Genomic DNA, 23,938 nt, shown 5'->3' with positions numbered 1-23,938 from the left:
GAAGGCTGACATTTCTTTGTTTTTTTCAAGGGGACAAAGAATGATTTCTCCCAAGGGCGTCATGCACCCATTATTTTCGAGGGGTCACGAAGTACGTGAGGATGAAGGTGGGGGTGGTTCAGCCCCCCTCCTGCATTGTTCCAACACCTAAAACAGCTTTTTCCTGCAAAATATTTAGATCTTTCTACATCGGTTATCAAAGCGTACCTCTTTACCTGTTCATTTGAATGAATAATGCTCATTGATTCTTTAAGAACTTTTATGTCTTAGGAGTTTAGTACTACTGCCACACTGGTAAAATAACTCAATAATTAAAGCAATTTTAGCTGGATAGCTAAAGCCAGCTTCATAACATTGCTAGGTGGCTAGTATTACAGAGAAACAACAAAACGTGTTTGTGTTATTTATTCATAGTTTGATGATATTCCACATACCTCCTGCGAGTCCGGCCCATCACCGGCATCTAAAATCAAGTCAAATGCTGTGTGTGCACTCAACACTTTCATTTCCACTAACGATACTGTCTGCACACATATTTGTATTGCTCTGTTGTGTGCCCCCTCTGCAAAATGCCGCTGGCAAATCTTTTTATAAATAATTATGACAGAATGTGGGCTTAAAGACGAAGTTTAGCAGTTAACACAAAATCAGATTTTTTTTTAAAACAGCACAAAAATGAGGGGCATGTGCCCTTGTGCCCGCTATGGGCATGGCGCCTCTGATTTCTACTTTCTTCCCCCAGACACTCTGGCAAAGCTCAGAACTCCACCATATTTTTACAATATTTGCACGAGTTAATAACTCAATAACACTTTACTTGACACCCAGTGTCATAACACGTTATGACACAAACATAACCATGTCATAATATGTCAAAACAGAGCGTCAAAACCCACATTTATTCAAATGTGTTTTTTCCCTGCCAAGTAGTTGGAACTGTAATTCAGTAAAATCTTTGAAATTGTTGCATGTTGCGTTTATTTTTTTGTTCAGTTTAACATAAACATACTGTTGACAAGTAGGTTATGGTGTAATGGAACGTTTTGTTTTGTGTGGTAGTTTTTGTGGGTTTTGACACTCTTATGTAGTTGTCATAACCAGCCATAAAATAACGTAATATATGTCACAACAGGTGTAAATATATGTGTCATGATAGTGTTATGACCATATTATGATATGTTATGAAAAGTTATGTCAGCTGTTACGATATATTATGACATGGTTATGACCGCGTCGTAATGTGCTATGACGCTGGGTGTCAAGTGTTACCAATAACTCTTCACCTTCTAAATGATAGAGTTACTCCTCCACAACAGACAGATTACTACTGATTGCAGCTGTAGGTTCACCTGCCGTGGGGATGGCTCAGGCTCTGCCCTATGCCATTGGAATTTAGTTGTGTTTGATGTTCAGTGGAACCCGGCAGGAATTAAAGCCGCACCATATGAAGCAATTTTTTATTACTTTACCTTTTAACACCCGCGCTCTGCCTGAATGACATCCCACACTGGAGATCATCCCAGACCAACATCAAATGAATGTGTGTGTGTGTGTATGTGTGTGTGTGTGTGTGTGTGTGTGTGTGTGTGTGTGTGTGTGTGTGTGTGTGTGTGTGTGTGTGTGTGTGTGTGTGTGTGTGTGTGTGTGTGTGTGTGTGTGTGTGTGTGTGTGTGTGTGTGTGTGTGTGTGTGTGTGTGTGTGCGTGTGTGCGTGGAATGTATGGTGCAACTTGCCCCAGCATCTTCTAATTAGACTCAGCACGGCCCTTCCCTTTCTCAAGCAGGGTCCTGTTTCACTCCACACCCAATTATTTTAATCCTCTGATTACTGGGAGAGAACCTGGACCCAGTGTCTATAGGGAGAGAGATAATTCGGTCGGAGAGTTGATTGTGTCTGGAAATGTGGGTGCATCCGCAGCTGCCACAGGGGCCTCATCACAGGGCCTTCGGCCCCCGGGGCTAGGCTGTATAGTGGCTCCACTGTGGGCTCCACCAGCCAGAGTTACTGCTTCCTAAAATAAGATGTCAAGGGATTTTACACACAGTTGTCAGTATTCCTTCCTTCCTGTTGGACTCCTTAAACATGGACTCTGTGGATTAGAAAGAAGCCAGCTATCATGTATTTACTCAACAGGCCCAGCTTTAAGGTGTCACATGTTAGATAATGCGAACACGGCTATGGAGATGCTCCATGTCATGGGTGAATGTAGATAAAGGCCTAATGAATTCATTTGAGAAAAAAAAAATCGATTCACTCTCAAGTGGTTGCATCATCTGCTTGTCTGGTCATGCATCCCTCTTTGGTGTGTTCATGGTTCTAGCTAGCTATTGTCTCTGTCAGACTGAGGTTTGGAATAGGATACCTTCCAATGATGTCTTCATAACCATACTGGTCACTTTACTGTTGAAGGCTTTGTATTCTTCTCACTTCCTCACTGTCAAATGCTCTCAGACAGAGCTCAGTTAAAGTGGCCTGAACACATTCCTTTATTACTGTGGTTAGCGTAGAGTTCCACACAATGAAACCCTTTCTTCTTTGCCCTCTGTTTAGGCTAGTGTGTCATTTAATTGTGTTGTTCTGAGTGTGTGTCACGTTCTGACCTTAGTTCTTTTGTTATGTCTTTGTTTTAGTATGGTCAGGGCGTGAGTTGGGTGGGTTGTCTATGTTCCTTTTTCTATGTGGTGTTTTTGTGTTTGGCCTGGTATGGTTCTCAATCAGAGGCAGGTGTCGTTCGTTGTCTCTGATTGAGAATCATACTTAGGTAGCCTTTTCCCACCTGTGTGGTGTGGGTGATTATTTTCTGTTGAGTGTTTTCATTCTGCACCAGACAGAACTGTTTCGTTTGTTCACTTTTTTGTTTTTTTTGTGGACAATTTCTTTATTAAAAAATATGGACACTTACCACGCTGCGCATTGGTCCTCCGATCCTTCCCACTACTCCTCGTCAGAGGAGGAAGAAGACCGTTACAGTGTGGGTAATATGATAGGACATGTTTGTTATTTTAATTAGGATCTCAATGTGTTGGGTATACGTTAACAGGCTGGATGTTAGATATTTGCACCCCTGTGCAAGTAATTACTTCAGACTAGGCTGAATAGATAGACTGCTGGACCCATAAAATAGCTGCCTCATCAGGATAAATGTGAACAGTGCCCTTATATTGATGGAATACAGTATTATGCTCAGGGGTTAGAAATCCAACATCTCACTCCACTGAGTTAGTTTTAGAAGCCAGTGTTCAGGAGGAGAATATACCTCGAGGATATAAGCAATTATTTTGAGCAAAGGGGGGAATCATGAGGTAGACATTTAGGCATTTAGAAAAGGGGGGAATCATGAGGTAGACATTAGGCATTTAGAAAAGGGGGGAATCATGAGGTAGACATTAGGCATTTAGAAAAGTAATGGTCTTTCATCTATGTACAGTCGCTTAATGTTCAGTGGGTGTGGGCGACTAATGTCACTCCTCACAGTACTGTACCTAGAGTGAAACAAACATAATGTATACATTAAAGCAAACAGTTACATTGTTCTGGTGCTTTCTAACTACAAGCATCACTAGGTGATACACAGAGCATCTGTACTTGTCCATCCTTTCTGGAATGTTCCCAGAAAACAACAGATGATAGCGGTAGCAGTGATCCCTTGACACATTAGCTCAAGTGTTGCCAATAAGTAGAGCTCTCACAAAATGGATTACTTGATGCAGTGTAATTGATTGCGGGAGACTTTTGGATGGAAGGGAGAGTCAGAAGACACATAAGTGTTTTGGAGTGTGGTAGACAGAGTGACTGATGAGGGTTAAGGATTAAGGATTTTGTCATTCCCCTGGTGAATGCGAAGGGCTGTTCTTCCCTGTAAGGTTTTCAGACTGTAAATTGCATTTGGGCACACAGGGAATTTTTATTGCTCAAATGATATTACCTTTGTCTATGGGTAAGCCTTCAACAACAAATATGATAGAAATTATGTGATTATAAACCACCGTGTAGAATGCAGCGGAGGGCATCGCCGGAGCAATCTGTCTCTTTCCGCAATAGTCACATTAATCTCTACGTTTCTACAGTATGTGTGAATTCATGTGGGAACAGGTGTTCCCATTGGGAGAATGGGCAGGGGAAATGTAGAAAACACTGGCAGCCCACCTGAATCGTCTCCATCATCTGTCCTTATGTCAGACCAAGAGGGAAAAATGCCTCGCTTTATGTCTCTCTCTAATGTCAATATGCCTTGTATTCTGTTGTTTAGGGTAGTTATCATTGTTTTATTTTACTGTGGAGCCCCTAGCTCCACTCAACATGCCTCAGATACCTCCTTTGTCCCACCTCCCACACATGGGGCGACCTCACCCAGCATAACTAGTGCCTCCAGAGATGCAACCTCTCTTATCGTCACTCAATGCCTAGGTTTACCTCCACTGTACCCACACCCTACCATACCCCTGTCTGTACATTATAGCCTGAATCTATTCTACCATGCCCAGAAATCTGCTCCTTTTATTCTCTGTCCCCAATACACTAGACGACCAGAGGTTAATCCAGGCTCTGTGTGTCCCCAGGCGCTCTCATTTGTTTACTTCTGTAATCGTAAAAGCCTTGGTTTCATGCATGTTAACATCAGAAGCCTTCTCCCTAAGTTTGTTTTACTCACTGCTTTAGTACATTCCGCCAACCCTGATGTCCTTGCCATGTCTGAATCCTGGCTTAGGAAGGCCACCAAAAATTCTGAGATTTCCATCCCCAACCACAACATTTTCCGTCAAGATAGAACTGCCAAAGGGGGAGGAGTTAGCCTGCAAAGTTCTGTCATACTTTCCAGGTCTATGCCCAAACAGTTTGAGCTTCTAATTTTAAAAATTAATCTCCATAGGTAAGTCTCTCACTGTTGCCACCTGTTATAGACCCCCCTCAGCTCCCAGCTGTGCCCTGGACAACCATATGTGAATTGATTGTCCCCCATCTATTTTCAGAGTTTATTCTGTTAGGTGACCTAAACTGGGACATGCTTATTAACACAAACAACAATCTCACACAAATCATCAAGGAACCCAGCAAGTACAACCCTAAATTTGTAAACATGGGCACCCTCATAGATACAGTGGGGCAAAAAAGTATTTAGTCAGCCACCAATTGTGCAAGTTCTCCCATGTAAAAAGATGAGAGAGGCCTGTAATTTTCATCATAGGTACACTTCAACGATGACAGACAAAATGAGAAAAAAAATCCAGAAAATCACATGGTAGGATTTTTAATGAATTTATTAGCAAATTATGGGGGAAAATAAGTATTTGGTCTCCTACAAATAAGCAAGATTTCTGGCTCTCACAGACCTGTAACTTCGTCTTTAAGAGGCTCCTCTGTCCTCCACTCGTTACCTGTATTAATGGCACCTGTTTGAACTTGTTATCAGTATAAAAGACACCTGTCCACAACCTCAAACAGTCACACTCCACTATGGCCAAGACCAAAGAGCTGTCAAAGGACACCAGAAACAAAATTGTAGACCTGCACCACGCTGGGAAGACTGAATCTGCAATAGGTAAGCAGCTTGGTTTGAAGAAATCAAGGCCAATACACACAGTCAGTTTGGAAAGCAAAGGCCAGCTTTTTCAAACAGAAATTTGCATCCTGTAGCTCTAACTCCAAAAGGTTCTGGGACACTGTAAAGTCCATGGAGAATAAGAGCACCTCCTCCCAGCTGCCCAGTGCACTGAGGCTGAGAAACACTGTCACCACCGATAAATCCATGATAATCGAGAATTTCAATAAACATTTCTCTACGCCAAGCCATGCTTTCCTCCTGGCTACCCCGGCCAACAGCCCCCCAAAGCTACTTGCCCAAGCCACCCCAGCTTCTCCTTCACCCAACTCCAGATAGCAGATGTTCTGAAAGAGCTGCAAAACCTGGACCCATACATATCAGCTGGGCTAGCCAATCTGGGCCCTCTTTCTAAAATTATCCGCTGCCATTGTTGCAACCCCTATTACTAGTCTGTTCAACCTCTCTTTCGTATTGCCCGGGATTCCTAAAGATTGGAAAGCTGCCGCGGTCATCCCCCTCTGTAAAGGGGGAGACACTCTAGACCCAAACTGGTACAGACCTATATCCATCCTGTCCTGCCTTTCTAAAGTCTTCGAAAGCCAAGTTAACAAACAGATTACTGATCGTTTTGAATCCCACCGTACCTTCTCCGCTGTGCAATCCGGTTTCCGAGCTGGTCACGGGTGCACCTCAGCCAAGCTCAAGGCACTGAACGATATCATAGCCGCCATCGATAAAAGACAGTACTGTGCAGCTGTCTTCATCGACCTGGCCAAGGCTTTCGACTCTGTCAATCACTGTATTCTTATCGGCAGACTCAACAGCCTTTGTTTCTCAAATGACTGCCTCGCCTTGTTCACTACTACTTCTCAGATAGAGTTCAGTGTGTCAAATTGGGGGGCCTGTTGTCCGGACTTCGTGCAGTCTCTATGGGGGTATCACAAGGTTCATTTCTCGGGCCGACTCTTTTCTCTGTATATATCAATGATGTCATTCTTGCTGCAGGTGATTCCTTGATACACCTCTACTCAGACAACACCATTCTATATACATCCGGCCCTTCTTTAGACACTGTGTTAACAAACCTCCAAACGAGCTTCAATGCCATACAACACTCCTTCCGTGGCCTCCAACTGCTCTTAAACGCTAGTAAAACTAAATGCATGTTCCTCAACAGATCGCTGCCCGCACCCACCCGCCCGCCCGACTAGCATCACTACTCTGGGCGGTTCTGACTTAGAATATGTGGACAACTACTAATACCTAGGTGGTCCGGCTAGACTGTAAACTCTCCTTCCAGACTCATATCAAGCATCTCTAATCCAAAATTAAATCTAGAATCGGCTTCCTATTTTGCAACAAAGCCTATTTCACTCACGCTGCCAAACATACCCTTGTAAAACTGATTATCCTACCGATCCTCGACTTCGGCGATGTCATTTACAAAATAGCCTCCAACACTCTACTCAGCAAACTGGATGCAGTCTATCACAGTGCCATCCATTTTGTCACCAAAGCCACATATACCACCCACCACTGCGACCTGTATGCTCTCGTCGGCTGGCCCTCGCTACATATTCGTCGCCAGACCCACTGGCTCCAGGTCATCTATAAGTCTTTGCTAGGTAAAGCGCCGCCTTATCTTTGCTAGGTAAAGCGCCACCTTAGCTTAGCTCACTGGTCACCATAACAACACCCACCTGTAGCACACGCTCTAGCAGGTATATCTCACTGGTCATCCCCAAAGCCAACACCTCGTTTGGCCGCTTTTCCTTCCAGTTCTCTGCTGCCAATGACTGGAACGAATTGTAAAACCGCTGAAGTTGGAAATGTATCTCCCTCACTAGCATCAGCTATCTGAGCAGTTGTACATAGCCCATCTGTAAATAGCCCACCCAACTACCTACCTCATCCCCATATTGTTTTTATTTACTTTTTCTACTTTTACTTCTACTATTTACTTATTTCTACTTGCACATCATCATCTGCACATCTATCACTTCAGTGTTAATTTGCTAAATTGTAATTACTTCGCTACGATGGCCTATTTATTGCCTTACCTCCTTACTCCCTTTGCACACACTCTATATAGATTTTTCTATTGTGTTATTGACTGTACTTTTGTTTATCCTATGTGTAACTCTGTGTTGTTTTTTGTCGCACTGCTTTGCTTTAACTTGGCCAGGTCACAGTTGTAAATGAGAAGTTGTTCTCACCTGGCCTACCTGGTTAAATAAAGGTGATTTTTAAAAAAAAGTTTAAATCCCACTCCTCTGATTAGATCTGAATCACTGTTCCAACTGATAACACGTTATTATGATTATCAGAGCCATCTCTACATTGCTGATTGGAAGACTAGGGGTGAGTGACCTTGAATACCTCATATTCTAAAAGAACACTCTCCCAACTCTAACAGTGAATATGATTGTGGTTAAAGCCATAGCTCATTTTAATATATGTGTGCAATTAATCACATTGAAACTCGTTTGCAGGAGAGTTCTCTTTGTTGCACGTAAACCACATTTAAATGAGACCTCAAAGGACTTCTATGAAGTTGTTTTCAATTACAAAGCAAGTGTTTTTTGGATTGAGAAGGCTGAGCATGCTTTATTCCCAGCGCCTTGTTTAACATATTAAAACATTTTTAATCCTTTCAGCTTTTTGCCACTTCCCATGGACTCGATTTGTTTCCAATTCTATTCATTTCAAATAGGCTATCTTATACTACTCAGCAATTGTCCCAATGGCAGCGAGTGAAAGGAAAGTTGTCAACTTGGCATGTCGTGTCACTTTACATTCTCTTCTTAGACGTTTACAGCTCGAAGGTGAAGGTACTAAGAAAATGAAAAAATATCAAAGCATTGCAATATGTACCGTTGATGAGATATTTTTTCCAGACGGACTGTAAATTGTGCTTGTGGGCCTGTGGGTCCCACTCAATAATTTAGCGCCATCAGTTCTGAGGTAAAGGACCCCTCAGTGTCCTCTCCCCCGTTGATATGACCTTGCTTTTACTCAGAGGCCAAGCCAACACAGGCTGATGGGCACCGAAGGCGGTGTCAGACTCTGGTGGCACAGCAGATGTGAGGAGTCAAATAGCAGGAAAATATCAAAGGTAGGGCCTGAGAATACACACAATGACACACTACTCAAAAAGCGCTTTGTACTGATTACGGCCCCAAATGTAGAAGTCCTGGTGGGTGGTGGGGTTTCTCGGGTGTATCTGTGTACATGCACTGAATTTACACTTTGTAAGCTATATGACTGAAAATGAGATTATAAAAGGTATTTGTATATGAGCTACATGTACACTAAGACTTTTCTGTAATGGTGGAGATAGCACTGCATTATGGGTGCTGAAACAGGAAAAGGCTTTCCCCAAACTGTTGACCATTATTCATCATCCACCAAACTTTACAGTTGGCACTATGCATTGGGGCCGGTAGCGTTCTCCTGGCATCTGCCAAACCCAGATTCGTCAGTCAGGCTGCCAGATGGTGACTCGTGATTCGAGTGGCTGCTCGGCCATGGAAACCCATTTCATTAAGCGCCCGACGAATCGCTCTTGTGCTAATTTTGCTTCCAGAGACAGTTTGGAACTCAGTAACGAGTGTTGAAGGGAGAGAGCGAGAGAGATAGAGAGGGAGACCTGCAGTCATGGCATGACAGAGAGCGGCCATGTCTGTGTATAATCCTTCTCCCACTGTTCTCAGGTAACCATGCACTGTAATTACCTCAGGAGATAGGAGTGTGTAAAATCCTCATAGGCACCTTGGGGGAAATAAATGTGTTGACCTGCAGATTTAAAGGTGACCCTTGTCTGGGGTGATGATCGTCCTGCTCAGCCAGGCTTTCCTATTTACCTTCAAGGTAATAAACTACACATTAGATAAACTATACATTAGAGTCCCAGACATCTTTTGGGAAAATGTGAGTACGGTTTTACTCAAAAGCCAGTACCCATTTTAATTTGTAGAACATTCTATGTACGTGTACGCACAATTACTGTAGAATAAATGGTTAGATATACAATAGAGACATTTTGAGTTGACATATTTTCATGTATGTCTGTCAGTAAAAGGGGGACTCTCGTGTTTCTTTGATGAGCCGAAACCTGACGGGCCTAAGTCAAAGCAATGGCATCTGAGGCATCACCTGGTAACATTGGAGGTAGCTAGGTGCCTAAATGTATATTTACCATGATAAAGGGAGTGGGTGGAGATGGGCTGGGTAGTGCACTGCACAAAGACAAGCTAAAAGTGCAAGTGAAAGTTGATAGCTTATTTCCTCTCAATCCCCCCTAGCCCAGCAGACTGCTGCTGGATGTGATAGTCTCTGCTCAATCCCCCGTGAATATCTGTCTTTAGGGCTCACAACCGAAGTCATCATCTGGAACTCCTGCCTCTTAACTTTACATGTTAGTGGGGTTTCCCCCTTTGCGACCAGTGAGTCTATCTGTGTCAAAGGCAAGAAAATGATGGCCTTCAAGGGGCTTCAGATTAGTTTGTAGTAAACTAGAATCTCTGCTATATATCACAAGTGCACCTGGTAGGCACATGCTGGCTTGCATTATTCCCTCCTGTTTAAAGTGAGTGCTTTTCATCAATGTCTCCCCATATGGATTGTACATAAAGAGGTGTGATTTTTTTTTACAGGAGGCCTCAGAGGGACAACCTCAAGCAATTTGTTTTCAGTTTTGTGAACCTTTAAGGACACACTGATATTCTTGACAATTAGGCACATTTTCATAATTATTATTTAGAGGTCTCATGGGATATCCTAGCTACAGTAAGCGTATGGCAGGAGCAACGTTGTGTGATTTGTCCAGGGTCCACTTGGTAAATGTGCTATTTACACATATTGCTTAACAGATCATTAGGCTGTGAAAGCCTCTCTCTACCAGGGCCCATTTTTGTAATTTCTTACAATAAATTAAACCTGAAGCCACATCCAATCTCATCTGCACATCACTTAAATTTCCATTAAATTATTTTAGTGTCATTACTGTTAATGAGACAGGTCTGAAAGATTGCTTTAAAAGGAAATAAAACTTCATGAACACTAAATAAGGACTGTTTAGTCCACAAAAGAGCCCAGAAAACCCCTCTTCTTCCCTACGATGTCACTACATTGGAATTTAATCAGAAAATGCACAAATAAACTAAACACAAGGGTTCATGCATAGGTGCCTTCCTAACCAGACAGCTAAGCAGTTAGAACACAAGATAAAATACTGCTATTCTATGAAAAGGGTGAATATGCATTATCACATAATGTATCTACATCAAATTGTACTAACAATGGAAAGACCCATATAATGTCTTCTGCCATTGTCTTCAGCTGGAGAGGTCAGGAGGTAACATCAGCTGGATAGGGAAATAGAGTGACCCACAGTGCTACAGCTCTGGATTCACTGTGCCTCATTCCAGGACTCCGGATGGAAATCTGTATCCATGCTGCCTCAGTGTCAAAACTAAATCCCACCACAAATCCTCAGCATACAGGGGAATAAAAACCACTGACTGCCTGTTAATAGCTTGTCTTATCTCCCATTCTCTCCACTCCAATGGGCTTTCATGAAAGGCAGCCCTGAGATGCCCGAGTGTCTTCTTACACTAAAAAGCCCCCACACGCAATTTTTGTACACTGGCGATTGATAAGGGATGTCTTGACAAACGGTGGCAGAATGGCAGCAAGAAGATACTAAAGATTAAACTTCTGAAGCTCTCCCCTTCACGCTCTTGTCGTGTCGTGACTATCAATGTGATGATGGCTATTCATTGAATAATTACATACCACGTTGAATTATTATGCAATTAAATTAATCATATAATAATTAATTAAGTAGTAATCTGGGTCACCACAGGAAAAGTTTATTTAACGAGTTACCGTTTCCCGAATTAACTCATATCTATCAGACTATCTCAATATCAGAGCCGTCATCCATAAATAATTTGCTAATTGTTACCTTATCAGTCTCACACTGAATGTTGCAAATTTCTTGGATATCTGCACGAACCCTCGCATAAATGATGAATCAGCGATATGCAAATTGGCTTAATTATTTATTTACTAAATAAATAATGACACATAAATACATAAACACACACATACATGGTATAGTTATGGGTTACTAACACAATGCAATGAAAGGTCCCTAGTGGACTAAACCGATATGATGGCTTGTTACACAAAATGGCGGATTCAAAAGAGAGGGAAAGGGAGAGACAAAGCAATTCAACTATAGTACATACAGCTGATAACTATGCTCATGGAAATGTGAATACTTTGCACATGAACGGCCACTCAAAAGAAGGAATTGCAATGTACATATTTACGTGTTCATGTCTTTGCTGTCTCTCTGTTGAAATCGCCGTTCCGTCTGTGAAGAGTAGGTTGAGAGAAGTCTTTGGTTTGTCCCCCAGAAGTCACAATGTCTTTTGTAGCTGTAGCTTCTCTGTCTCGGAGTGCCTGTTAAACAGATCTTACAGAGGTCTACCCCACATTGTTCAGCAGGCTCTGTTCGTTAGAGTAGAGGTATCTATAGTGGTGAGAGTAAATTTTTCTTTGTCTTCTCGTCTTCGGTCGAGTTTACTAGACTAAAGTACGTAAACAGCTGCAGACTGAATGTTCCTGTGTAGTCTTCTTCTTCTTCTCTGGTCCAGAGGGGAGAGAAGGGGGGCCTCTCTCTGATCCTCACCCAGTAGGGAAGTCATGACACTCTGTACTTATTACAAAGGCAAGGCAACCCATTTCTAGCAATTCAATAAATGTGATACTTATCTCAACCTCCTATTGTCCTAGCACTTGCACTGTCTGTATAACCATCAACACATTGTGAGGTTTGAGGTTTTAATATGGTGCCTCGACAGGACCATCTCTTCTGAAAATGTTGATGCAATTTCAATCATCCAACTTTGAGTGCCATGTGTGGGAATATCCTGCAGTGAACAGTAAAGACAGGTTTACTAACCAGGTTTCCATCCAAACATTTTATGTGAATAAAGTACATGTTGGATCAAAGAGAAATTATGACAGGCCTGATGGAAACAGAATCATTTTTCAGAAAAATTCCAAATGTCGACAAAACAAAATAAAGGGGGGGGGGGTCTTTTGTGTTGGTAAAATGAAGTATGCAAGAATTGTGAGTGGAAATGCTTTTATGCACAAATAATATTGAGATGATAAACATTGTGTCAAAGTAAACTTGGAGTCGTGTGATTTACATTTTAAATCAAATCAAATTGTATTTGTCACATGTGCCGAATACAACATACCTTACCGTTAAATGCTTACCTACAAGCCCTTAACCAACAATACAGTTCAATAAATTTTTACTAAATAAACTAAAGTTAAAAAAAGGGAAAAAAAGTCACACAAGAAAATGACGTAACAATAACGAGGCTATATACAGGGGGTACCGGTACCGAGTCAATGTGTGGGGATACAGTGAGTCGAGGTAATTTGTAAAGTGACTATGCATAGAAAATAAACAGTGAGTACCAGCAGTGTAAAAACAAAGGTGGGGGGTCAATGTAAATAGTCCGGGTGGCCATTTGATTCATTGTTCAACAATCTTTGGGGTAGAAGCTGTTAAGCTGCCCATATAAGACACGTCTATGTCCTGGAACGTTTGTTGTTACTTACAACGTCATTTTAGTCACGATCGCAACAACCGTCCGAGAATATAGACACCAATCCCATAGATCCTTATGAGGTTTTAACCTATACAGGACATGTGGGTCCCCCGCGGGATGGTTGAGCTAACTTAGGCTAATGCGATTAGCATGAGGTTGTAAGTAAGAACAGTTCCCAGGACATAGACATATCTGATATTGGCAGAAAGCTTAAATTCTTGTTAATCTTACTGCACTGTCCAATTTACAGTTATCAGGATTCAAGGTAAGACCCAAGTGCAGACTGTGTGAAGTAACCATGTTTATTGTAACCACATGGGGCAGGCAGGCTCAGTCACAGACAGGCAGAGGTCAGGCGGGCGGGTACAGGGTCAGGACAGGCAAAGGTCAAAAACCAGGAGGATGAGAAAGAGAGACTAGGGAAAGACAGGAGCTGAGACAAAACGCTGGTAGGCTTGAACAAACAAGACGAACTGCCAACAGACAGACAGAAAACACAGGTATAAATACACAGGGGACAATGGGGAAGATGGGCGACACCTGGAGGGGGGTGGAGACAAGCACAAGGACAGGTGAAACAGATCAGGGCGTGACAACAGTATCTATTACAGTGAAAGAAGACCATGCTATTGTTTTAGGAGAGAGCACAACTACAAAAAACTTATCACGGCAACTGGTTTGCTACATTCATCCACTGAAGTTAAGTAATGTACTTACATTCAGTAATCTGTTTGATAAAATACATTTTTATATTCAAATGTAGGAACTGGGTTCTACAGTTTGAACCCCTGCGGTCTCTGGGAGACGCTCTTATCCAGAGGGCACTTACAGGTGGAGTTAGGGTTGAGTGCCTTGCTCAAGGGCACATTGGCAGATTTTTCACCAAGTTGTCTCAGGGATTCGAACCAGCGATCTCTCGGTTACTGGCCAAAAGTTCTTAGCCACCTGTTGTGTGGTCCTCCCACTGACTTCTCACGAAAGCATGTACTTTATTAGGCTACAGATTAAATAAATAACTTCCCAGGGTGGTGAAAGTGCAAGTTGATGAGATTTACGCTGCTTTCCAATAAATATAATGGGTCTTATTCTGGTGACATGATGCTTATTCATGATGCTGCCATTTGACAAGTGAAAATAATCTCGCTCTTTAGTCCATGATAATCTCATCATGTAGGCTATAGGTGCTCTCTAGCCAGCCAAAAGCACACAGTACTGTATCTGCTTCCTGTTGGATAGAGCTCATGTGCCAATACCAGAGTGGGCACACTCGCTATATAACACAAAAAAAAGAATGACTTGTATTTTTTATTTGGTATATGAGAATTTAACACCAAAAGGTAATTCATCACACAGCCTTTTATCTGCAACAAGTCAATTTGATGGAAACATCTCTGGTGGGAAAAATGCACATATTATTGTTTTTATGAGGTTTTTAGAATTAAAATCTGTCACGAATTGGATGGAAACGTAACTAGTTTCTTAAAAAGCAAACATATTTCTCTTCACCACCTGTACACTACTCAGTTTAAGGGGAAGCATGAGATTAACACTATGCATCATTCTGGTATGCAATGGGATACAGGTCATCTAGGCTGAAATGCAGATGGCAACCTGTGACCAAACAAAGATTTAGTTAGCCCATACTGAACACACAGTGCCATTAGCAATAAGCATCACCCCCTAGAGTTTATTTATGTACAGGTGCGTCAATCTAAATTTACATAACAAAAAATCCACATCAAAATCTATCCATTTAAACTAGAGATATGTTTTGGATGTGTCTCAATCCACCAGTGTCTCAGTCAGCCAGTGTAACATCTGTATGAAGGCAGCAAATCATTTTTTCAATATTTGTTTTCATACCTAAAGGGGTCCTAAAATTCAAAATCAAATAGTTAAATGATCCATAGTATGACCATCTTAAAACAATTCCATATGTCAGTTAAGCCCACACCCCCTTATTTAGAGTGATTATTTGCTATTGTTACGGACGCACACAATGTTATCATGACTTTGTGATGTTATCATGACTATCATGATCTTTGTGAGGCAAGGGCAGGTTCATCCCCATTTGTTGTGCTGAGCGATTGTCAGCCTGCATAGACACCAGGCTACAATTTATTACTCGATACGTTGTGTTAAATGGATGGAACTCTTTGTGTTTTCATCAGTAGGAGAGAAATTAACAGAGAAATGCTGAAAGGCCCACAGAGGCTGAATAAATGAATCCCTGTCTGTAAATGAACAGGAGAGGAGAGGAGGAAGAAGGGAACATGATTTAGTGTCTTCTCTTTATTCTTTGGGGTGGAGAAGCTGGATGTAGCTATACTGTTTTGAGCCCCCTTGGACAATAATGTGGGGATACATAGTCCTCCAGTGCCCTTGTAACTGATTATCAGACGATGTACACCGTACATGTATCAGCATTGGGCCGTTTATGATAATGTCAGTTATCATTGTTGTAGTACATTCCTTTACCTTGTGAAACAAAATGTTAAAATCTGGTTGAAGTATTTGTTTACTTATCTCAATAAATAAGCTTAGGCCTACAGTAATGCAACGTACAATCATGTCATTGAGGCAACTATCCTTTATATTGTGGCTTTGGTGAAGTAGAAAAGTTGCTATTATGATGTTGTAAGTTTGAAGCTTTCCAGAAACAGAAGCATTACCCAGCATGCGTTTGTACAGTATGAATCTGAGGCATACTGCAGTAGCTGAAAGTGCAGCAGTTTTGACAGTTTGCAGTGTTTGTGTCATTGGAGTTTCATGTGAAATGTTTTGTCAGTGTGCTCTTCCCCTCGGCCTGCCCCCCAGATGTGAGATGAGATAGCATGTCAGATCTCCAACAAGCCAATCCCTCAAAGCTGATAAAGAGATCAATAAGAGAGCCAGCTGCATCATGCTCAGGAGCTATGATCCTCAACCCCTTTTATGAAAGTCCAAAATTGTTTGTTTTTTACAGACAGCTATTTTCTTTCAGCCTGGTCTCATAGACTAGATGTAATATAGTAAATGCACATCTGGGACACGCAAATTAGTATATGTTACGTTTGGTATGATTACATAAGACAAAGGGTTACTTAAGGCAAAACAAAAGGAGGGTGGATGGGTAGGTAGGTAGGCATGCATTTAACAGGAAATCTAGCAACCCAAAGGTTGCATGTTTGAATCTCATCCCAAACAACCTTAGCTAATTAGCAACTTGCTACTTTACAACTACTTAGCATGTTAGCTAACTCTTCTCCTCACACTTTAACCTATCTCCTAACCCTAACCCCTAGCCTAGTCAACATTAGCCACCTAGCTAATGTTAGCCACAACAAACTGGAATTTGTAACATATAAAACTTATTGCAAATTCATAACATATTGTATGAATTGCATGATGGACACAAAGGAATACATTGTAGTTTGGTAATATTTATCATATAGCCTAAGCGTATATTATATATACACTTGAAGTCAGGAAGTTGACATAAACTGAGGTTGGAGTCATTAAAACTCTTTTTTTCAACCACTCCACAAATTTCTTGTTAACAAACTATAGTTTTGGCAAGTCAGTTAGGACATCTACTTTGTGCATGACACAAGTAATTTTTCCAACAATTGTTTACAGATTATTTCACTTAAAATTCACTGTATCAGAATTCCTGTGGGTCAGAAGTTTCCATACACTAAGTTGACTATGCCTTTAAACAGCTTGGAAAATTACAGAAAATTATGTCATGGATTTAGAAGCTTCTGATAGGCTAATTGACATCATTTGAGTCAATTGGAGGTGTACCTGTGGATGTATTTCAAGACCGACCTTCAAACTCAGTGCCTCTTTGCTTGACATCATGGGAAAATCAAAAGAAATCAGCCAAGACCTCAGGAAAAAAAAATTGTAGACCTTCACAAGTTTGCTTCATCCTTGGGAGCAATTCCCAAACTCCTGAAGCTACCACGTTCATCTGTACAAACAATAGTACGCAAGTACAAACACCATGGGACCACGCAGCCATCATACCCCTCAGGAAGGAGACGCGTTCGTTCTCCTAGAGATGAACTTACTTTGGTGCGAAAAGTGCAAATCAATTCCAGAACAACAGCAAAGGACCTTATGAGGATGCTGGAGGAAACAGATACAAAAGTATCCACAGTAAAACGTGTCCTATATCGACATAGCCTGAAAGACCGCTCAGCAAGAAAGAAGTCACTGCTCCAAAACCGTCATAAAAAGCCAGATTACTGCCCATGGGGAGGAAGTTTGTACGTTTCGTACGTCTGGTCTGATGAAACAAAAATAGAGCTGTAAGCCATCATGACCATTGTTATGTTTGAGGAAAAAGGGTGAGGCTTGCAAGACGAAGAACACCATTCCAACCGTGAAACACGGGGTTGGCAACATCATGTTCCTCTGGCTATTTTGGGTTCTGAGCGCCGTTCTCAGATTATGCTTTTTCCATAAAGTTTTTTAGAAATCTGACACATCAGTTGCATTAAGGAGAAGTCTCTTTAATTCTGTGAATAACACCGGTATCTTTTAACAATGTTTATTATTAGTATTTCTGCAAAATCACTGGATGTTTTGGAATCAAAACATTACTGCACGTAAGGCGCCAATGTAAACTGAGATTTTTGGATATAAATATGGACATTATCGGACAAAACATACTTGTATTGTGTAACATTATGTCCTATCAGGGATGTTGTCCGCTAGCGGAACCCCTGCACTAGAAAGGTTAAAGGCAATGCTACCAAGTACTAATTGAGTGTACGTAAACTTCTGACCCACTGGGAATGTGATGAAAAAGACAAAAGCTGAAATAAATCATTCTCTAAACTATTATTCTGACATTTCACATTCTTAAAATAAAGTGGTGATCCTATCTGACCTAAAACAGGGAATTTCTACTGGGATTAAATGTCAGGAATTGTGAAAAACTGCGTTTAAATGTATTTCTCTAAGGTGTATGTAAACTTCCGTCTTCAACTGTATACCTCACATGAGACCCATGATAAAATTATGCAATTAGTATGATCAAAGTCTATTTAAAGTTAATGATCAGACTCCATAAAGATAATTTTGCAATATGCAAGATACTATAGTTGAGTTACAGTAGTTGGCAATCAAGAAATGTCTGAGAATTGTCTCTCAAAGGCAAATATTTAATTCACATTGTAAATTAATGTTTACATTATAAAAGGCATAAAATTAAATAACAAAGCATTAACAAGCATTGCAAGGCTTTATTCTAGGCATAATCAGTGAGAGAGTTGTGTGGCTCAGTTGGTAGAGCATGGTGCTTCCTTGCCAGGGTTGTGGGTTTGATTCCCATGGGGGACCAGTACAGAAAAAAAGTATTGAAATGTATGCACTCTACTGTAAATCATTCTGGATTAGAGAGTCTGCTAAATGACGTGAGCAAGAGTCCCTTGGGTGGAGAGTGTAGATATCTCACCAGCATAGGTCAGGAACAAAGAATAAGACCCTTTAATAAGCATCTGAGTTGTTTGGATAAAAAAAATCTCAAATGCTGACCAATGGTATTACTGTAGTTATCCTCTAATCAGATTTCAGACCTACACAGTGGTGATTTTAGCATGTAAATCTTGGTGGGGCAAAAAAGAAGAAGTGGAATGCATGCCAGAAAACACAACACAATACATTAATTGCACTATAACGGTGTCAAATGGTTCCCACAAACTGTTAGGGCCTAAATAAAGCAGTTCCAATAGCAGTCCCAAAATCTTACCACTGCTACACCTGGCTATCAGTGGAGCCTTGTCTGGCAGCAAAACAGTCCATTCAGCCTCATTTACTGCCTTTAAAAAAAACCTGGCTGACTTGCTTAAACAAATGTGGTTTTTAATTAGAATTGAGATGTACAAACTATGGCATAAGGGGGATGACAAGCAGATTAATAATTTTGATTGAGACATTGAGCGAGCTAGGACTGACGTAACTTTTGTTAATATAACTATTTGTTTACAGCGACAGAATTCAGAACATGGGCCGTTCTTACAGTGCTCTCCCTGTACACCAAGTTAGAACTGTAGGATAAATAAAGGGGGCATATAAGCAGACAATGAAAGCTCTTACAATATTCGATGATTACATTACTCTAAAGCAGGTTATAGGCTACAGTATAACAGTCAGAACAGTAGGCGAAATTAAGAGGGGTAAATAGACCAAATTATTAGGGTGAGGCACATGCGCTACTAAGATCTTACTAGACAATATACACTTAGTATTACTTTCTTAGCTACCGTATACATATCTTCCTGGCATATTACATCACTTATGAAGCAGTATACAATAAATTGTTGGACTCACATTGTTGTGCTCGGCTCACTTGAGAGGGGGTACTGTCACCACCTGATCTGTTTCACCTGTTTCTGTTATTGTCTCCACCCCCTCCAGGTGTTGCTTATTTTCCCCAGTGTATTTATCCCTGTGTTTCCTGTCTCTCTGTGCCAGTTCGTCTTGTATGTTAGTCAAGTCAACCAGTGTGTTTTTCCCATTCTCTTTTTGATAATCCTCCTGTTTTTTTTAAAAAATATTCCTCCTGGTTTTGACCCCTGCTGACTCTGGACTACTTTCCCGCCTGCCTGATTATCCTGCCTGCCCTGACCTTGATTCTGCCTGCCCTGACCTTGATTCTGCCTGCCCTTCGGTACCTTTTGGACTCTGAACTGGTTTGGACCCTTTTGACTGTCCACGACCATTCTCTTGCCTTACCCTATTGGATTAATAAATGTTGTAAGACTCCAACCATCTGCCTCCTGTTTCTGCATCTGGGTCTTGCCTTGTGTCATGATAGACATGTATTAATGCCAAAATAGCATGCAAAACAGGCAAGCCCCCCAACAAATTTGGGGCTCAAAACAGGTTGGGCTCAGCCCCACCTGCCCTGAATGACAGGTCGCCACTGGACATACAGGATGTAAAGACAACAGAACCTCAGCTATCCAGAGGTGTGACAAGAGGGGGTTGGTGAGATAATGCAGCGAAGGCTAAATTCCTAAAACAACACAAAATAAATCCTTGCAAACAGTTGATACGAGTCACTTCCAGGGCTGGGCCATCCTACATAATCCTCCCTTGAACACATCTGATTCTGCATCAGACAAAAGTGTTCAAAACATAATTTGATCACCCTGTTTCAGAACAAAATTAAAACCTGTAGCATTTTTGAAGTTTAAAAAGTCTTCTGAAGTTTGTCTTTCCACTTTGGCATTTCAGACTTGATTTTCCCTAACAGAAAATGTATCAACCCCTACCTAAATGTCCATGAATTATAATCCACATAATAATTCACATTTCCTGTTGCTGCAGGATTAGTTTCCTGCTATAGCAAACTGTCTCAAATGAAAATCCTACATCTATACTCACTGATCAAATTCACTGAGAACAGAAAACCTTTATAGATTCATGATTATATTCACTCATTCAAGTCAAGTACTCCATGTTACATGATTCATAGGTTTCCTGTCACAAGTGAAAAATGGTCAATCTATTTAGCTCCCTCATTCCCCATTTCCACTCAAGGGTATACAGTGGGGCAAAAAAAGTATTTAGTCAGCCACCAATTGTGCAAGTTCTCCCACTTAAAAAGATGAGAGAGGCCTGTAATTTTCATCATATGTACACTTCAACTATAACAGACAAAATGAGGGAAAAAAATCCAGAAAATCACATTGTAGGATTTTTAATGAATTTATTTGCAAATTATGGTGGAAAATAAGTATTTGGTGATTAACAACAGTTTATCTCAATACTTTGTTATATACCCTTTGTTGGCAATGACAGAGGTCAAACGTTTTCTGTAAACCTTCACAAGGTTTTCACACTTTTGCTGGTATTTTGGCCCATTCCTCCATGCAGATATCCTCTAGAGCAGTGATGTTTTGGGGCTGTTGCTGGGCAACACGGACTTTCAACTCCCTCCAAAGATTTTCTATGGGGTTGAGATCTGGAGACTGGCTAGGCCACTCCAGGACCTTGAAATGCTTCCTATGAAGCCACTCCTTCGTTGCCCGGGCGGTGTGTTTGGGATCATTGTCATGCTGAAAGACCCAGCCACGTTTCATCTTCAATGCCCTTGCTGATGGAAGGAGGTTTTCACTCAAAATCTCACGATACATGGCCCCATTCATTCTTTCCTTTACACGGATCAGTCGTCCTGGTCCCTTTGCAGAAAACAGCCCCAAAGCATGTTGTTTCCACCCTCATGCTTCACAGTAGGTATGGTGTTCTTTGGATGCAACTCCGCATTCTTTGTCCTAAAAACACGACAAGTTGAGTTTTTACCAAAAAGTTATATTTTGGTTTCATCTGACCATATGACATTCTCCCAATCTTCTTCTGGATCATCCAAATGCTCTCTAGCAAACTTCAGATGGGCCTGGACATGTACTGGCTTAAGCAAGGGGACACGTCTGGCACTGCAGGATTTGAGTCCCTGGCGGCGTAGTGTGTTACTGATGGTAGGCTTTGTTACTTTGGTCCCAGCTCTCTGCAGGTCATTCACTACGTCCCCCCGTGTTGTTCTGGGATTTTTGCTCACCGTTCTTGTGAACATTTTGACCCCACGGGGTGAGCTCTTGCGTAGAGCCCCAGATCGAGGGAGATTATCAGTGGTCTTGTATGTCTTCCATTTCCTAATAATTGCTCCCACAGTTGATTTCTTCAAACCAAGCTGCTTACCTATTGCAGATTCAGTCTTCCCAGCCTGGTGCAGGTCTACAATTTTGTTTCTGGTGTCCTTTGACAGCTCTTTGGTCTTGGCCATAGTGGAGTTTGGAGTGTGACTGTCTGAGGTTGTGGACAGGTGTCTTTTATACCGATAACAAGTTCAAACAGGTGCCATTAATACAGGTAATGAGTGGAGGACAGAGGAGCCTCTTAAAGAAGAAGTTACAGGTCTGTGAGAGCCAGAAATCTTGCTTGTTTGTAGGTGACCAAATACTTGTTTTCCACCATCATTTGCAAATAAATTCATTCAAAATCCTACAATGTGATTTTCTGGAATTACAGGCCTCTCTCATCTTTTTAAGTGGGAGAACTTGCACAATTGGTGGCTGACTAAATACTTTTTTGCCCCACTGTAATTATCTATCCAACTATCCTGGTATTGAAAGTTAAAGATTTATCAAATCTAACTTTATTTGTCACATGTGCCGAATACAACAAGTGTAGACCTTACAATGACAATTTGGAAATGCTTACTCACAAGCCCTTAACCAACAGTGCAGTTCAAGAAGAGTTCAGGAGCCTTTTGGTCCTAGAATTGGTGCTCCTGTACCACTTGCCATGCGGAAGCAGAGAAAACAGTCTATGACTTGGGTGACTGGAGTCTCTGACCATTTTATGGGCTTTCCTCTGCCTGGATGGCAGGATTTCCTTTTCCTGGATGGCAGGAAGCTTGGCCACAGTGATTTACTGTGCCGTACGCACTACCCTCTAGCTGTAGATGCCGAGCAGTTGCCATACTAGGTGGTGATGCAACCGGTCAGGATGCTCTCGATGGTGCAGCTGTAGAACTTTTTGAGGATCTGGGGACCCATGCCAAATCTTTTCAGTCTCCTGAGGGGGAAAAAGTTTTGTCTTTCCCTCTTCACAACTGTCTTGGTGTGTTTGGACCATGATAGTTCATTGGTGGTGTTGACACCGAGGAACTTGAAACTCTCGACCCGCTCCACTCTACACTGAATCACTGAATAATATCATAGCACTTCATATTTTTCTAATCATTCTAAGTCACATATTGGCTTTACAGTATAAATGCTTACATATGCAAAAAAATTGTTTATTTCTCAGATCAGACAATGGAAAACTGTAATTGCACTATACTAAACTATACAGTTGGTATCTGAAGACTCAATTTGCCCTCTTGCTGTGCAGCTGCTTACTAAAACATGAAAAAGCTTGTGTTCGAGCCACATTACTATTTTAATCAATAAATGTGCTGGAGGTGTGACGGTCTCTAATCACAGGTCTGTGAACGCGTGGGCCCAAGGAGGGTCTGATTACTCAGTCTGACTGAATAACAGGTTAGCATGCTGCCATAGATTGACACAGGACCTGTCTCCCAAATGGCACCCTATTTCCTGTTTAGTGCACTACTGTTGCTGTTGACCAGGGCCCACAGTACACTATGTAAATAATAGGGTGCTATTTGGAATGTAGCCTTTACAACTGTGCTGTACTAGTGGAGCTGCCCTGTCTGCAATGAGAGAGTCACCACTAATACTTCATTATCGTGGATGGGTTGATTACTTTTCTAGAATCCACTACCCACTGTTGGAGTGTTTGTTGTTGTTGACCAAATACAATGTTATTTCTCTGTAAACAAATTAACAACAGACTTTCAGCATGCTTGTAGAGAAGGGCACTCAACATGTACTGCACTGACACAAATGATGATTGGTTGAAAGAAACTGATAATAAGAAAATTGTGGGAGCTGTACTGTTAGATTTCAGTGCAGCCTTTTATATTATTGGCCGTAACCTTTTGCTGAGAAAACATATGCGTTATTCCCTTTCAACCTCTGCCATCATGGATTCAGAGCTATCTGTCTAATAGACTTCAGAATTTTCTTTATCGGAAGTTTCTCTAATGTCAAACATGTAAAGTGTGGTGTACCGCAGGGCAGTTCTCTAGGGCCTCTATTCTTTTCTATTTTTACCAATGACATTTGCATTAACCTCTAGCGTCGCGCAATCCCGTATCCGGGAGTGTAATTATAGCCTCAAGCTCATTACCATAACG

This window comes from Oncorhynchus tshawytscha, linkage group LG05 (assembly GCF_018296145.1).
Source record: "Oncorhynchus tshawytscha isolate Ot180627B linkage group LG05, Otsh_v2.0, whole genome shotgun sequence".
In the NCBI taxonomy this organism is placed as follows: Eukaryota; Metazoa; Chordata; class Actinopteri; order Salmoniformes; family Salmonidae; genus Oncorhynchus; species Oncorhynchus tshawytscha.
This window is presented reverse-complemented; position numbering follows the sequence as displayed.